The following is a 17,736-nucleotide window of genomic DNA, read 5'->3' as shown; positions in this document are numbered from 1 at the left end:
AGACACCACTTTGCCATCCACGAGCCTGAGGGTGGTGGTCTTCTGGATGGTTTGCATGGAGTTGCTGCTGTCCACCTTGTCACCAAGATTGAAGTCCTCCCCATCTTCCAGCAGGCGGCGGTAGGTGTTGATCTCAGCCTCCAGCTTGACCTTGATGTTCAGCAGGGCCTCGTACTCCTAGGTCTGGCGTTGCCCCGCTGCTCAGGTCTGGGCCAGCTCCGACTCCAGGTGCAGGAGGACCCCATTGAGCTGTTCCATCTGCATGGCGTAGCGGGCCTCCACTTCCCTCAGGCTGTTCTCCAAGCTGGCCTTGAGATTTCTCACAGAGTCCAGGTCGATCTCCAGGGACTGGACAGTGCGTCTCAGCTCCGTGAGTGTCATCTCAGCAGCTCCTGTCTCAGCGGTCTGCGAGGTGACCACTGTGGTGCTCTCCTCAGTCTGCTGGGACCAGTACTTGTGCAGCTCCTCTCAGTTCTTCTGAGCCAGCTCATCATACTGGGCCCGGATGTCCGCCATGATCTTGCTGAGGTGCTGAGCTTTGGGGGTATCCAACTCCACAGTCAACCCAGAGTTGGCAGTCTGGTTTTGTAGACCCTTTACTTCCTCCTCGTGGTTCTTCTTCATGAAGAGCAGCCCCTCCTTGAGAGCCTCGGTCTCAGTCTCTAGCTGCAGCCAGGTGACACTTGTGTCATCAGTGACCTTGTGGAGCCTGTGGATGTCACTCTCCACAGACTGGCACGTGGCCAGCTCCATCTCATACTTGACTCTGAAGTCATCAGCAGCAAGACAGGCATTGTCCACAGAACTTGCAAAAATCTGAGCCCTGAGGTCCTCGATGGTCTTCAAGTAATGCCCCCAGTCTCTGACCTGGGGTCTCTTCTTCTCCAGGTGTTCCCGGATTTTGCACTCCAGTCTCCTATTATCGGCCTCCAGGCTCCTCACCCTCTCCAGGTAAGAGGCCAGGTGGTCATTCAGTTCTTGCACGGTCTCCTTTTCGCCCTGGATGCCCCCTACACCCACCAGACCCCCGGCCATCCCGGCGCCCAGGTTCCTGGATCCCCAGCCGCCCTGGACGCTGGTGGAGTGGGACACGAAGATCCGGGAGCCCGAGCCCCCGGCGCCTGCATAGACGCTGGCAGCACTGCTGACCGGTCAGACCCGGTGGCCCGGTGACTGCACGGAGCCCAGGGACCGGTAGTTGGAGAAGGGGGACTGGGCCCTGAAGCTCATGTTTGTTCTGTGAGGAAAGAGCGAGGCCAGGACTCAGGTGCTGGGCGGTCGCTATGCTCCTTCTTACCCAACCTTCACCACTGTGGTGAGTCATCAAAATTACTCTCTCACCAGCACTCTTCACTCTCGAGTCTGACAAGGCAAAATTCTGACTCTGTCTCCATCTTAGAAACCTGTCTTTTCTGCTGGTCTGTTGCCGGAGAACATGACACAGCAGTGCAGGTTGGCGGCTCTGCAAATTCATGATTTCTCATCTCAGCTGGATCCTCAGTGCAGCTTGACAACCTTTCTCTTTGTTCCTGAATAACTCTTTTGATTCATTCATTCATTCATGCAATATCATTGGATTTGTACATTAGAAAGATCACTCTGGAACCTGATAGTTTGAAGGTGGGCATACAGAAATCAATGACACCTATTGCAATTTGGAACTCTATAAATGGGTCATACCCCTATTTAAAGCCTGTTGGGCCTCCTTATAGCCTATAGAATAAAGTCTAACCTGTTTATTAGTTTGGCATACAGAGCCTGGCCCCTCCCTCACTAATGGCCTTAGCTCCCTGCCCTCCTATCTTCCTACTTTCTGACCTATGATCTCTCAGCTCGTTTCCTTAACTCACCCATGCTGTTCATGCTTCTGGGCCTTTGCTTACACTGTTGTTCCTGCCTGAGTGCTCTTCTCACTTTCTTCCACGAGTAAATTCTTGCTCATACTTAAAGACTCAGCTCAAGTGTCATTTCCTTCACGTAGCCCAACCCCTTTTCGTGGTGAGGTGTCCCTCCACCAGGCTCCCATGGCACCCTGGGTATGTCTCTCTCCTAGCACTTACTATATCTTATTGATATTATCTGTCTATTTCCCCCACCAGTCGGTCTGTTCTGGGAAGACAAGGGCTGTGTCTTGTTCATCTGTTCATCTCTGGCCCTGGCACATAGAGGGGAATTGAGCTGATCTGAACTGACCTATGATCCACTAAGCTTTTCTAGCCATCTCTCTCTGGAAGAGACAATCCCCCACCATTTCTCTTTCATGCCCCTAAGAGCTGCAGCCCTCACTCCAAGAGGGGCAAGTACCTTTCACTCCCACTGGTGTTGCACCGTGTTTCCTGCACAGGTGACAGAGCAGATGTCCTGCAGAGGTATCAGGCAAACCACTCCTTCGCTTCTTGGTCCACACTGCTCATTATAGCTCCTAATGTACAATCTGAGAGGTAGACATCACCCAGCATTGAGATTCACGCCTCTCCTCCAATGTCACTGACCCCTTCAAATATGAGGGACTCTTCTATTAGGATAAATGATTTGCCAAGATGCTACTTTTTCCTGATGTAAAACTGGCTCCTGGCCAACAGTTGCCCAAACATGCTCACTAGCTCTGAACCTGCAAGTGGATGTGGCTTGGCTTTGCTAAGCAAGGGTCACTCTTTCACGGGAAGTTGGTTGGAACATGAATTTTGAAAATCAAGAGTGGTCTGCTTCCTTTGGGGATCCTTGGTTAATGAGTACTATGCCCCACCAAGTGGTCCAGAGAGAGCCTCTAACCTGATGGAATTGTTCTTGAACCTGGGCCACTAGATCATGTGAGAAGAGAGGGAGAGAGAAGGCCTGGACCTCTGTGGACCTTTGAGCCACAGGATGGCTAGTGATTTTTTTGCACCCAGAGAGAAGGGAGGCCATTCCTGACACAGGAGTTTGCATGATTTAGCATTAAGCATCCCTAATATAGTTCTGCTGAATAGTCTAGAAAAAAAGAAATGAATTTCCAAGAACAGTTCCATGTTCTCATTAGGAGGGTAAAACAGGACAGCACCGCAAGGCCCAAGCCTGGCAGGCTTGGGCTTAGCACCTGAGCTGCTCCAGAGCAGAGGGAAAGTGAAGAGCAGCCACAGACAGAGGCACGGCTGGGAGGAAAGAGCAGGGCATTTGGAGTCTGGAGACTGGGAGCCAGGCCCAGCCTTGACGCTAATTACTTGGGAGGCCCAGGCAGGTCAGTTGATATGGCCTTGCCTCACTTTCCTCACTGTATGGTGGGAACACATACGTGGCCGTGCTTCCTACCTGAGACACCTGCTTAAGTTTACTCGATCACCGTGTGTTAGGCCAGAGTCCGTCAATACTGGGTGCTTATATCCAGCTATGATGGTTAATTTTATGTGTCAACTTGACTAGGCTGTGATGCTGACTTGTTTGGTCAGACACTAATCTAGATGTTGCTGTGAAGGTTTCTATGATTTATTCCGTTGACTTTAAGTCAAGGTGATTACCCTCCACAATGTGGGTGGGTCTCATCCAATCAGTTAAAGGTGTTAAGGGCAAAGACTGAGATTTTCTGAAAGAAGCAGTTCTGCTTCAAGATAGAAACATAGAAATCCTACTTGAGTTTCCAGCCCACTGGCCTGCTCTACTGAGTTCAGGCTTGCCCATGGTGTGAGCCAATCCCTTAAAATCAATCTCTCTTTCTCTCTGGGTCTCTCTGTCTTTGTCTCTGTCTCTCTCTCCTTCCCCTATTTGTTCTGTTTTTCTTGGGAACCCTGACTACTACATCTACCAGTTGGGGTCCCAAGCATCATTTACTAATCTGTGACCCTGGACACATCTTTTAACCTCCCTGATTCTCAATTTCTTGATCTGTAAAATAGACATTAAGAAATATGTATTTAAAATATCTCCATCTCTTCCCTTTGCACATAGCTCTTCTGCCTGCTTCCCTGTGCCTGTGAAGGAGTGTTTGGGGGCTGAGGCATCAGAGAGGGCACAAACTGCTTGTCATCTTACACTGTTCAGGCCTGCCCCAAACTGCCCTGCCATGCCCTGTCAGCCCTGTCCTTTTCTCCTGATGGTCCTAACAGCCTATCCAGTGTCTATGCTCTGGTGAAATGTGTAGAATGACTTTCCAGTCCCAGCCCCCAACTGGGATGAGAAAAATCAGGCAGCCCTCTCCCCACTGCCCAAAGCTGCTTCTAACCAGGGCTTCTCCTTCTGGTTCAATAGCCTCTCCGCCTTTGAAGTCCATATATTTGGACATTACCAGCCACCTCTATTGTTAGGGACATCATCCTCTTCCCTTCAGACCCCCTCCCATGTTACTTGAGTGGTATGCCATCTGCCCATACGTTTGTCTTCAACTCTCTCCTGTACTGTCGTCTTTGTCGGCCTTAGGTGATGATTCATCCAAACACAATACCCATAGGAAGACGTGTAAAACATAAACACACAATTTGACAAATAACAAACACAAACGTACAAATGAACAAATAGTGATAAAGCCAACACCTCTGTTACCATCATCCAGGTCGAGAAATTAAATATTGCCAGACCCCCAGAGGTCCCTTTCAGGTCACAACCCCCTCCCTCACATACAAGTATCCATGATCCTGATTTGTATGGTAACTATTTTCTTGCTTTTCTTTGTGGTTTTAAGGCCTATCTGTACATTTCTAAATCCTATAGTGTCATTGTGCCTGTTTTATATAAATGGAATTATATTCCTATGGTTTTTTTTAAAAATATTTATTTATTTATTTATTTATGGCTGTGTTGTGTCTTCGTTTCTGTGCGAGGGCTTTCTCTAGTTGTGGCAAGCAGGGGCCACTCTTCGTCGCGGTGCGCGGGCCTCTCACTATCGCGGCCTCTCTTGTTGTGGAGCACAGGCTCCAGACGCGCAGGCTCAGTAATTGTGGCTCACGGGCCCAGTTGCTCCGCGGCATGTGGGATCCTCCCAGACCAGGGCTCGAACCCGTGTCCCCTGCATTGGCAGGCGGACTCCCAACCACTGCGCCACTAGGGAAACCCATTCCTATGGTTTTTATTTATGATTTTTGTATATGTGATTTGTATATATGTATGTGTATTTGTGTTGCTTCTTTAGCTCAATGCCATGTTTGTAATAATCATTCACAGGGTTGCAGGTAGCTATAGTTCATTCATTTTCAATGCTGTATAGTTTTCTTCTACATCAGGGGTTGGCAAACTATGGCCCATGGGCCATGTTTTTGTTTGGCCCATGAGCTAAGAATGCTTTTTATATTTATAAAGTTGGGGAAGAAAAAACAACTAAGATTTTGAGACAGAGACCTGCAAAGCCTAAAGTATTTATTCTCTGGTCCTTCACCGGAAACGTTTCCTGACCCCAGCTGTATATGAATATACCATCATTTACTTTTCTGTTACATTCTTGATGGGTATTTGAGTGGTCTACAGTGTTTTGGCTCCTGAGAAATGCTGCTATGAATATTCTTGTTCATGTTTTCCGGTACAGATGTACATATGTTTCTCTAAGGAAGGTATCTAAGAGTGAAAATATACACACATTCAAATTTAGTAGATAATTCCAGTGTTCCAAAGTGGTTGTACCAATTATATTCCCAACAGCAGTGTCTGAGAATTCCAGTTGCTCTACATCCCCAACACTTAATAATACCAACTTTAAAAATTTTTGCCTATTTGGTGGGTCTGTAGTGTTGTATCATTATCATTGTAATCTAGTATTTCTCTGTAATGAAGTTTATTGGACAGATATATATATTTCTTTTCCTTTTTTTTTTTTGGCGAAACACTGATTCCATTCCAATATGTTTCCTATTTTTCTATGGGATTGTCTGTTTTTTCTCACTGATTTGAAGGAGTACTTTATATATATATATATATATATATATTTTTTTTTTTTTTAATAAATTTACTTATTTTTGGCTGCGTTGGGTCTTCGTTGCTGCGCAACGGGCTTTCTCTAGTTGTGGCGAGCGGGGGCTACTCTTTGTTGCAGTGCGCGGGCTTCTCGTTGCGGTGGCCTCTCTTGTTGAGGAGCACAGGCTCTAGGCCCACAGGCTCAGTAGTTGTGGCACACAGGCTTAGTTGCTCTACGGCATGTGGGATCTTCCAGGACCAGGGCTCCAACCCGTGTTCCCTGCATTGGCAGGTGGATTCTTAACCACTGCACCACCAGGGAAGTCCCTACTTTATATATTTTGGATACGAATCCTTTCATCAGTTATGTATGTCGTGATTATGTGGCTTGCCTTTTAACTCTCTTAACGGTATCTTTTGAAGAACAGAACTTCTTAACTTTAATGTAGTCAAACTTTATCAGCGTTTTCTTTAACAGTTAGTACATCTTATAGTTGTTTAAGAAAGCTTTCTTCTCTAAAGTCATGGAGATATTCTCCCATTTTATCTTCTGAAAGCTTTATAGTTTTGCCTTTTACCTTAAGGACGGATACATCTGGAATTGATTTCTGTTTAACTTATATGGGTAGCTAATTGTCCCAGCAGCACTCACTAAAAAACTGTCCTTTGCCTGCCTCTATCATGTATCAAGTGCTTACATAATACAAAGTTCTTTTTCTGGACTTTATTGTATAGGTCTATTTGTTGACCCATGTACCAGTCCATACTGTTTTAAATATTATAGCTTCATGACAAATCTTGATATTTGGTAGCACGGGTCCTCCATTTTTCTCCTTCTGGTTCTTCTTCTCCTCCTCCTCCTCCCCCTCCTCCTCCTCTCCCCCTCTTCCTCCTCCTCTCCCCCTCCTCCTCCTCCCCCCCATCCTCCTTCCTCTTCTTCTTGTAGTGCATCTTGGCTGTTCCTTTCCCTTTGCATCTTCACATAAGATGGGAATTAACTTGTCAAATGTTACTAAAAAAACCTGTTGGAATTTTAACTGGAATTGCACTGACTCTAGAATTGATTTGAAAGAATTGACATCTTTATAATATAGGGTCTTCCAGTCCATGAACATGGTCTATCTCTTAATTTAATTCAGTTATCTTTAATGTCTCTCAATAAGTTTGGTAATTTTCTTTGTTAAAATCTTGCACAACTTTTGTTTTATTTATTCCTGTGTACTTTTTTGATGTGGTTATAAAAGGTAGAATCTGTCTGCCATAGATACAGATAATTTTTCTATGTAGTTTTGATTTTTTTGTGAAATGAGAAATGGCTTTGTTAAGATGTTCATGGCATTCACCTCACCTTTCCCTCATTTACCTGGGTCAGTGATGGCTCATCAGTGAGAAAGGGATGTGTTTTTCCTTTATGGAAGGTAACCTTCTATGGACTTATAACAGTAATAACCAAAATTTGATCAGCACTTTGAAATGTGTTTCCTACCTTATTATCTTTTAATATTTATTTATTTATTATTTATTTTATTTTTGACTGCACTGGGTCTTAGTTGTGGCATGTGGATTTTCGTTGCGGCACAAAGGATCTTAGTTGAGGCATGTGGGCTTTTTAGTGTGGCATGCTGACTCTTAGTTGCAGCATGCATGTGGGATCTAGTTCCCTGACCAGGGATCGAACCTGGGCCCCCTGCATTGGGAGCGCAGAGTCTTACCCACTGGACCACCAGGGAAGTCCCCCTACCTTATTATCTTATTTAATCCTTGTAACCATCCTGAAAGGTAAATATTTTAATTTTCATTTCACTAGTGAGGATACAAGCTCAGAAACATAAAAAGACTTGCTCAAGTTCACCTGGCTTTATTTAGCTCAACTTCAGGACTGTTTACTTCAATCTGGTTCTCTTTCCCCTACCCACCCCACCCCCCCCGCCCCTGTTGCCACCTTTGAAGATATGGGGTTTTGTAGTATCTGGTCAGAGTAAAATTTGGGAAGCTAGAGGAGATGAGAGTAGGCTCAGAAAAAAAAAAACAACAGCTTACATAGATGGACTAGACTTTCTATTTTCTACTTAACAGTGGATACTATGTTCTCTTCTACAAGGAACCATAATTCAGTCAACAGATCTTAATTCTTATTAAATTTGAATTCATATATACTTTCAATTACTAAATTAGTATAAGTCCTAATAAACAATTAAATTTTTTCTTATTAGTTTGAAAGAAACTTGAGGGTATCTCTGTATTTCTGGACTGTTACAGAGTTTTAGGGAATAAATATTGCTGAATGAATGCATTTTTCTCCTGTTCTTATAATCTAGAACCCTTTCCCCTGGAAGCTAAATATGTAATATCTTGAAGACCCACCAGGCGGCGTTCCAAGACTGCCTAGTGTCAGTCATACTTGCTGAGAAAGAATTCTGGACATGGAGACAAGGATGTGATTTTTGGTTTGAAAGGAGAATGGAGAGAAGGAAGAGAAAACACCTTTGGTCTTGGCATCCTTTGCATTCACAGTTGAGCCATAGTCTGAGACCTCCTGTGGTTTTATTTAGGCATTTTTGACTCCCTCATATTTGAGGCATTTTCTAGCTCCTCCAAGTCAGGGCTCTCTGATTTTTCTTTGTTCTCAGTGAGCAGGTCCAGCACACAGTAGGAGCCTGACAAATTCTTGATCTGAGATGACTAGCTCTGTCTGCAAGTCTGAACCCCCATAACTCTTCCCTGAATTAGGCTTTGTCCCCCTGTGTTCCCTCTCTGGGCTGCTGGCATCTGCTGCCCTGGTATCGTGGTTGGATCCTCTGGGCCACCCTTCTGTCCAGCAATCCCTTCATGAGTCTCTGGTGGACAGTTAGTCCCACTCCCCACAGTAACTGTTTCAGATCTTCAGTTTTGTCCTCAATCCTTCCTCCTGTTCCTTACCACCCCTCCTTTCAGGAGATAACCCCTTGGCCCCTGCCCCGTCCAATTCACAGATAAAGAAAAAGACATCTTGTGGAGAGTCACTCAGCTTCCTAACTCTGCACATCGCTCATATTCCCATCTATCCTCCCGCTGCTCTCCTCCCGTGATGCTAGAAGAGTTATCTTTTCTTTCGGCCAAGGTGATTCTATCCACCCACACTTTCATTCTTTCCTTTGTTCATTTATTTACTCATTCTTCAAAAAATTTTAATTATTACTACATGCTGGGCTCTGGGAATGCAATAGTGAGTAAAACCAGCAAGGTTCAGTAGGAGAGACAGCTGTTAAATGAATAACCCACCCTCTCTTTGAGGTAGGGTCAACATTTTCATGCTACACTGAGATGTGCTAAGAAAACATGGCTTTTTAGTTCCTATAACTGATATATCCTCCTCACCAGCTAGCTGTGGTAACTCAAGTTTAGACTAAGGAATCAGACCAAACATACCTGGGCAGGCAATGCCCTCTGATAGAGCCACCTGCACCTGCTAGGGATGGGCCCTGCTTGACCCTAAAAGAAGGGCTTTGCTGGGCACAGTGGCAGGAAGGCCCACCAAAAGCCTGGTGATTCTGGTTTCTCATGTTACACTGTCATTCTTTTTGTGGTTTGGCTTCCCCCATGGGCTGTGTGAGGGGAGCAGAGGGGAGGTCTGGGTGAGGGCAGAGTAGATGTGTGATACCCATGAATTTTGGGAACAACAGAAGCAGAGCCCAGTAGGTTTTCAGGCCAGGTTCTTGCCCCAGTTATTAAATCCCAGGTGTTACAACATGAGGATGAGAGTTAAGAGGGAAGCCAAGCGAGTCAGTGACTGAGGGGACTCAAGTGTGAGGAGGTTGTGAGCAGACAGTGGGAAGACAAGGACTGGCTGAAGGGCTTGAGCTGAGGAGTCAGAATCTGCTTCACAGCTCCCTCGTAACCTGTCATCCACATTTGCAACTCCACCATTAGCTACTTCTGCTTCAACATTTCATCGTATGTGAAAAGGGAAATGGAGTCTGGGGGAAGAACTGCTCTCAGCTCTTATATTCTTTTTTTTTTGGTCATGCCTTGCAACATGTGGGATCTTAGTTCCCCGACCAGGGATCAAACCCGTGCCCCCTGAAGTGGAAGCACGGAGTCTTAACCACTGGACAACCAGGGAATTCCCAGCTCTTGTATTCTTACCATCAGATTCAAATAATGTTTGCTGAGCACTTTTGAGATGCCAGAGACCATGCCTGCTTTCACATCCTGCTGTAGACTGAGTATATGTGTCCCCTCCAAATTCATATGTTAAATCCTGACCCCCCAATGGGATGGTATTAGGAGGTAGGTGATGAGGTCATGAGGGTGGGCCCTCACAAATGGGATTAGTGCCCTTATAAAAGAGACCCCAGAGAGTCCCCTTGCCCCCTTCCATCATGTGAGGACATAGAGAGAAGGCAGCCATCTATGAACCAGGAAGGGGGCTCTCACCAGACACAGAATATGCGATGCCTTGATCTTGGACTTAACCAGCCTCCAGAACTGTGAGAAATAAATGTTTGTTGTTTAAGCCAGCCTATGGTACTTTTTTTATAGCAGCCCAAACGGACTAAAACGTACATTAGAAAAAAAATTAATTCCTACAACAACACCGTGAAGGTGGCATCCTTATTTTGGGGATGAGGAAATTGTGGTTCAGAGAGGTTACCCCAATCACACAGCTGGAAAATGGTGTCCAGGCTCTGGCTCTGAGTCCAGTGTTCTTTCTCTTGCAACACATTGTATTCATAGCAAGAGTGTGTCAAGTTATATATGTAGAAAGGAAGTCCCAGAATGTGGGGCCAAGATGAGGTAGAAATACCCCAGTGAGAGGCAAGGTAATAAAACCTGACACACAGTGATGAGTAAGGCTCCTCCAGCCTCTTTCCCTGAACACCTCTCAACATGCAACAGCAGTCACAGGAGACAGGCAGTTCTCAAGTCTGGACAGTGCGGCCCTTAAGGGAGTCATTCAGAGCTGGGTGTGACCCCAGAAAGGCTTCATGGGAGGGAGGAGGAAGAGTGAAATGGGCGGCTGTGGGAAGGCATCAAAACCACAGCAGGCTGACGCCACTGTTTTATCCACTGCTGGCCCCATTCATGCCCCCTCCATGACTCAGAAAGTCCTCTCCACTGAGAACTCTTATTACATCCACAGCTCCCAGGCTTATGAATTTCATGGAACTGCAAAATTTTTTAAAATTAGCTAAAATAAGGCCTACAACGTTTTATTTTGCTGAGAAAGAACAAAAATCAGCAAAGCAATAAACCCTAACTAAAATCCACTCTTTCCAGCATGGCATTAAAAAATTTAACACCAAGGTGGGAAGGATTAATCACAAAATAGCCTTATACATTGAATGCATTTGGCGGAATGAACATTAATACAACGTCCTATTTTTCTCATTTTATTGTGGATTGGTGGAGACGCCTGTGGACAGATGTTTGGGAGTCTCTGCGTTAGACATCTCCCCATAGAAAGATCACTGAGTCCCACTCTTAACTGCTCATCCAATCCATTCATTTGATTGGTAAATGATGTGATTAAACATGGATATGAGAGATACTTAGGCTAAAAAGGATCTTTCCAAAGTGTGTGCCATTAAAGGGTCCTTTTTGGGGTAACACCTGAAATCCTCATGGAAAGTAGTGGAGACAAGTGTCACATTTCTCAGATGATGAACGCCATCCATTCTGCTCCCAGACCCAGGTCTAGAATATGAAAGATTCCAGGACAGGTTTAAGGAAAAGGATGCTCAACCAAAAGTGATAATGTAATTGAAGCTAACTTAATGGGGACCAAAACCCAGGGTCTGGACTTCTGACTGAAGGAGGCAGGTTGAACACACCCATTCATATCTGCTCCCTCTTGAAATCTCTCTAAATTAAGAATGGGAAGAAGACTTTAAAAAAAAAAAGGCACACACTCTTAAGGATTAATAGAAGAGAAAAGACATGATAGAAACAAAGCTTTGGAAGATGGAAAGGAATGGAGCTAATTCTGGGTCAGCAGAAGAAAAATTCTGGGGAAAAGCCAAGGACCCATTTAATGCCACAGGACCCTCCAAAGACTCAGACATTGGTGGCACCAAGTCCTTCTGGAAAGAGGGATAAAGGTGGGGCTAAACATTGGAGGATTGGCTACAAGTCTGTTTAAGTAGGTGTTAGACTGCAGATGCCCTCCTCCACCCACAAAGTGAGGCAGAAGATAGGAGATTTATTCTCTGAAGAGGCCAAAGAAGAGAGTTCCCCAAAGACATGGTTGTGGCAGGGCTACCATATAGAAATTGGGGGGCATAAAAATAGTATTAAAAAAACTACAACCCAATGTCTGTCAAAAGTATGTGTACATACGTTGACTATGAGAGAGATTATTTGAAATTGGGAAGGATTGAGAACATTCTAGTTTTACTGTTTTTTCTATAAATGGGCCATCCTAAGACTGTATATCAGTATAAAGAGTTTTTAGTTCTTTTTCTGTTTTAAACCGTTGCATTTTTCCAGTTTCCCAATGTTTTCTATCACCTTCTATTGTTTCATTCCAGGGTCTCTTTACCTTATGGCTCTAAGGTGTTCTATTTGGAATATTACAAGGCCTCAGCTACCCATAGTCATTGGGGAATGAGCCTGTTGAAGTCTCTCATCATCTTATACCTCTTCAGACACAGGTTCTCAGTGTAGCGGTAATGATACTGCTAATAATAATTTCCAGACTTCTCTGCAGTTTGGGTTCTGCATGGGACCTCGATGTGCTTTCTGAGACTTGGATGACAGAAGTGAGGAATGTAGGTGGTGGCCACGTGGAGAGACTGGATCTTCCTGGATGCTGTAGTGGAGCATCTATTCTCTGGTCCCTGCTCCATAGATGGGAAGTGCAGACAGCAGCAGTGGTGGGGTTTCTACTAGAATAGTCTCATGGTGTTGTTGTGTGTATCTCTTGGATGACTTGTCCTGAATTTGTAGCAGTCAAGCTTAGTTCTGTGTCTCCCAGAAGTAACTCTGTAAGTCATTGAGTAACAAATCCCTTTCCACTTAAACTAGCTGGAGTGGAGGAGATCTGAGGGCCATCTCTCTCTCTCTCTCTCTCTTTCTCTCTCATGTTCTTGAATCTCTCACTCTGGGCAAAGCCAGCTGAGAGCTACTCTATGAAGCAACCCACATAGCAAGGAACTCAAGTCTCCAGCCAATAGCCAGTGAGGAACTGAGGTTTGCCAACAACCACGAGAATGAGCTTGGAAGGAGAATCTTCAGTTCCAGCCAATCCTAGGGGTGACAGTAGCCCTGGCTTTCACTTTAACTAGCTTCTTGTGAGAGACCCTAAGCTGCTTCCAGATTCCTGACAATCAGAAGCTGTGTGAGATAATAAACGTTTATTGTTTAATGTGCTAAGTTTTAGAGTAATTTGTTCTAAAGCAGTAGATAACGAATGCAGATTACAGTTCCTGGAGGTGGGGTGCTGCCATAACAAAACCCTAAAATGTGGGTGTGCCTTTGGAAGCAGGCTGTGGGTTTTGAAGAGAATGTTAGTGAAAGCATTAGGTACACGTGGCTTGTAGAATTTTGGACTTTGAAGAGGCTGCTGCTGAGGGTTTAAAGTAAGGAAGGTCTTACTGGAAATTCAAAGAAGAAAGGAGATCATTATGTAGCAGCAGAAATCATTAGGAACACTGTGGCCTGCAGCAAGGTTGAAAGTAGAAAATATACTTAATGAAGTGATCTATTTAATGAGATTTCCAGGTAAAGAGTGGAAGGTACCTCCTGATTTCTCCTGGCTGCTTATTGTAAAATGTGAGAGGAGAGGGAAAAATCAAGGGCAGGACTGTTAAGCAAAAAGAAGCTGGGACTTGATGGTTTGGAGGATTCTCAGCCTCTCCAGATGGCAAATGGGGCTAAAACTAAGAAATGGCTTCTAAGCAGAGATCAAATCAAGGACACTGCTGGGAAAACCTGAAGATGAAGCCAAGGGTATGACTGTAAACCTTTTGTTAAGGTCTTAGAAATATCAAAGATGGTGCCTCACAGTACCATTTCATCAAGCAAAAGACCATCCAGAAAGACTAAGAGTGTGCCTTACAGATCCTCTCAACCAAATAATAGGGCTTCTAGGAAGCTTAAGAATGTTGTTCCTTAGGGGTCTCAGTAGAAGGCCAAGGTAGAGAAGGGCTCATCTCAAAGAGATTTGTGAATGTGGCTTTTTATGCTCATGGAGTAAACCCCACTCCTGATACCAAATTCTGGATCTGTGTGTGTGTAAAGAGGTCTGTTAGAAGAACACGATCCTATGCAATTGTGGGAGCTAGTTAAGCAGTCTCTGTAAGGATGCTTATCATCCTTTTCCTTTTCATTTGATGCCGATGCTTGGGAGGCAGTTGGGACAGGCAGTTGGATTTAAAGGGGAGGAAGGCAAGAACAAGCTGGCACCCACAGAGCGAGCTGGAGCCCATAAGGATGGACTGAAGCCCAGGAGTACCTGTTGCCTTTGATCTTGATGGGATGGGTATCCTGCAGCAGCTGGGGCTCTTCTTCATGGAGCTAAAACACACACATACCTGGCCTGGGAGTCAGAGACTCTTAAAGGAGTCCCAGGGTTGTTAGCAGTTGAAACGGCTTCCTCATGCCAATGAGGTGACCTAGCAGATAAGTGAGAAGGCGTGTGAGCTGCATAATGGCTGCTGCTCCACTTCCGCCCTCCACATCTTGCACCAGAGTCTCCCCTGTGGCCCATCTGTACTGGAATCATACAGGAAAAGGAATTCTGGGAAATGTAGTTCAGCCGAGCCAAGCTGACACATTACAAAACAACCACATTGACTTCTTATTTTGAAGAATTTCAAACTGAAGATGATTTTTAAAATGCAGTACAATGAACACTGAACATAGTATGCCTTTCATCTAGACTCATTAATTGTTTTCCTCTATTCACCTCTCAATATTTATGTATGTTGCTGAAACATTGGAAGGTAAGTTGTAGGTTTGATGACATTTTTCCTCTAAATACTTCAGTCTGTATATCTTAAGAACAAGGACATTTTCTTACATAACTTACATAATTACATTCAATAAATTTAATATTGGTACAGTAATATTATATAACATATAATCCATATTCAAAATTTCCTACTTGTTCCAATAATGATCTTTATACCTTTTTTGTGGATCAATTTTAATTAGCTAAAACTGAATATGTTCCATGCACAAGGCACTGTTTAAGTGATTTATTCAATAAATATTCATTGATCACCTAGTATGTACTAGGAGCTGTTCCACTATAGAGAACACAACTGGTAAAAGTCCCTGCTTTCATTTAGCTTATATTTTAGAGCTATACAGGGAGTTTCAAATGATTTGTGAGACTAAAGCCATCGAGACCTATGAGGATGGGGCTGGTTGGGTGGGGGTAGATGAAGCTGGCTAAGGTGGGTTGGCATATGGGCAGGAGAGGAAGCTGCAGTTTTCAATAGGTCATTGGGAAAGTCTGATGCGAAGGTGACTAAGCAAAGGCTTTGAAGACGTGAGAGAGCAGGCCATGTGGCCACCTGGGGCAAGAGCTTACAGGTGGAGGAAACAGAAGGGCAGATGTCCTGAGATGGGAGCAGGGCTTGCTTGAGAGATGAATAGCCAGAAGGCTGAATGAGTGGAAGAAGGGTGGGAGGTGAGGGGAGAGAAGAGGTGGGGCCGGATCAGGTAGAGCCTCATAGCCCAGCCTAGGGCTCCAGCTTGCACTGCTAGTGAGATGGGGGCTGCTGGGGGGTTTCCAGCAGAAGAGCAAAGTGGTCTGACTTCTGTTTTAGCAGGAGCCCTCTGGCTGCCCACTGAGAACAGATCGTAAAGGGGCAAGGACAAAAGGTGGGAGACCAGTTAGGAGGCTATGACCAAAATCCAGGAAAGAGATGGTGACATGGCCCAGGGTGGTAACAGCAGAGGTAGTGAGAAGTGGTCAGATTCTAGAGGTGTTTTGCAGATAGTGTCAACGTGAATGGTTGATCCCTTGGATGTAGGGTGTGAGGGAAAACAATGTGAAGTCCAGGGTGGTTTTAAGGCTTTTGGGCTGAGAAACTGGAAAGATGGAATTGTCATTTCATGAGATAGGGAAAACTGTGAGAAAAACAGGTTTGTCTTAGATCATTTACTTCCCACAACAACCTCCGAGGTAGGAATTATTGTTACTCATGGATGAGGAAAATGAAAGAGAGAGAGATTAAGTAACTTGCTGAAGGCCACAGAGCTAGTCAGTGATAGAGTTGGGATTAAATCTAGGTCCTCTGATTCTCTTAACCACTGTGCAATGCTGCCTCTTGGATTATAGTTTCTGATAAGGAGCTCTGTAGAAATTATTCTTTCCTCCCTCTCTCCCTCCCTCCCTCCCTCCCTCCCTTCATTCCTTCCCACCTTTGTCCCCACTTCCTTCCTCAAACATTTACATGCAAGGCACCGTGCTTGCCGGTCCTTTTGCAAGGACACAGTTTATATGGTTCTTTCTCTAAGGAAGCCTGCTTTTGAACAGATTTCTTTTACGTTGGTTGACCTCAGGGTTGCAACCTCAGGCCTCTCATTTCTCACTTTAACATCTTCTTTTGGTGATCCCATCCTCACCTGAGGATCAGTGATAGCGAATGACCCCAAGTCTCCACCCCTAGCTCAACTCTGACCTCTGGACCTCTGGACCTGAAGCCCACCAGCTGTCTGCACTCGGGTTCTCTGAGAGTTAACATGAGCCCATGAGCTCAGCTCTCCACCCACACCTGGGCCTCCTCCTGAGCTTCCGATATACAAGCTATTCCAAACATACAGACTTGGTTGTGTTTTTACACAGCTCACCACTCTCTAATGACGCCCTTCTGTAAAATTCCTTATTTTGGTTCCTACCACTCACTCTTCCTTCACACGCGTTGGGTATCTTCTCTAAAGAACTCCTTGCGTCCCTTGTACTACTGCTCTCTCACCTCTAGACCCCATCCCTCTGCCAGCTTACTCACACTCTTCTTTTGGGCTCTCCCTGAGTCTCCAAGATTAGGTCAGACATCCCTGCTATGTGCTCCTATGGTGTGAGGATGGGGAACCAAAGCCGAGAAGCAAAGGGGGGGACACTGGGAGAAGATGAAGCCCTGGACGTAAGGATGGAGCTGCTGTACAGAACATCTTCTTGTTCAGATTGACTCTGACACCCGATTCTGTGACTCCATTGAAAGGAGCATCTTGGTCAGGGCCCAGAGCAGCTGAGTCATAGTCTAAGATGTGTCCCAAACATCCCGATAATCACTGGCCACCTTTAGCATAAGGGACAATGCCCAAAGCATGAGAATATTGTGCTTCTATGCTTTCCATAACGAGGCCAGTTTTCCTTTTTAAGGCTTAGAGTGATCAATTCCATTGGCCATTAGAAGTGGCATCACAATAGCATCTTTGATTCTCTCCCAGAGCCCGGTCCTTCAGAGGGAAGAGCCAACAAGAACAGGGCAGCCCAGGCTCTGACCCGGGGGCTGGAATTGCTTGCTCTGCCACTGGTTTATGTGTGGCCCTGGATAATTCACTCCTCCTCCCCTCCCTGGTAGTCCTTTATTCACCTGTAAAATGGGTATGATAGTTTTCACCTGCCTCAGAGGTATGTTGGGAGGTATAATTAATGGAGGTTAAAGATACTTTGAAAGGCACAGATGAAAAGCCCATATAAGTACCCCCATCATTAGGATTAATGGTATTTTTTTCTTCGAACACACTGGGAGATGGCCCTCTTAAGTTATTTAACTGCATCACAGCTCCCCATCCAGACAAGAGACATTACAACCTCCAGGCTGGCCACGCAAGAAACCTTTAATGCCTTGGGAATCTACAGACATCCTAAATGTGATTTGAATCTCTCTTATCCACCTTCTTTTGACATACCCCCAGAATGATCTGACTTGAAAAGTGGCAGTTTTA

General features: G+C 45.0%; 1 pseudogene across 1 annotated transcript; it reads right to left on the bottom strand.

Moving 5' to 3' along the window:
• Positions 1-468: 468 nt before the first annotated feature.
• On the bottom strand, positions 469-1,035 carry LOC309636672 (keratin, type I cytoskeletal 18 pseudogene; annotated as a pseudogene). Its single transcript has one exon. The product of its transcript is annotated as a keratin, type I cytoskeletal 18 pseudogene (transcript).
• Between the last annotated feature and the right edge of the window lie 16,701 nt (positions 1,036-17,736).

The sequence above is a fragment of the Balaenoptera physalus genome (genome assembly GCF_965194825.1).
Source record: "Balaenoptera physalus genome assembly, chromosome: 10".
Classification (NCBI taxonomy): Eukaryota; Metazoa; Chordata; class Mammalia; order Artiodactyla; family Balaenopteridae; genus Balaenoptera; species Balaenoptera physalus.
This window is presented reverse-complemented; position numbering and strand designations above follow the sequence as displayed.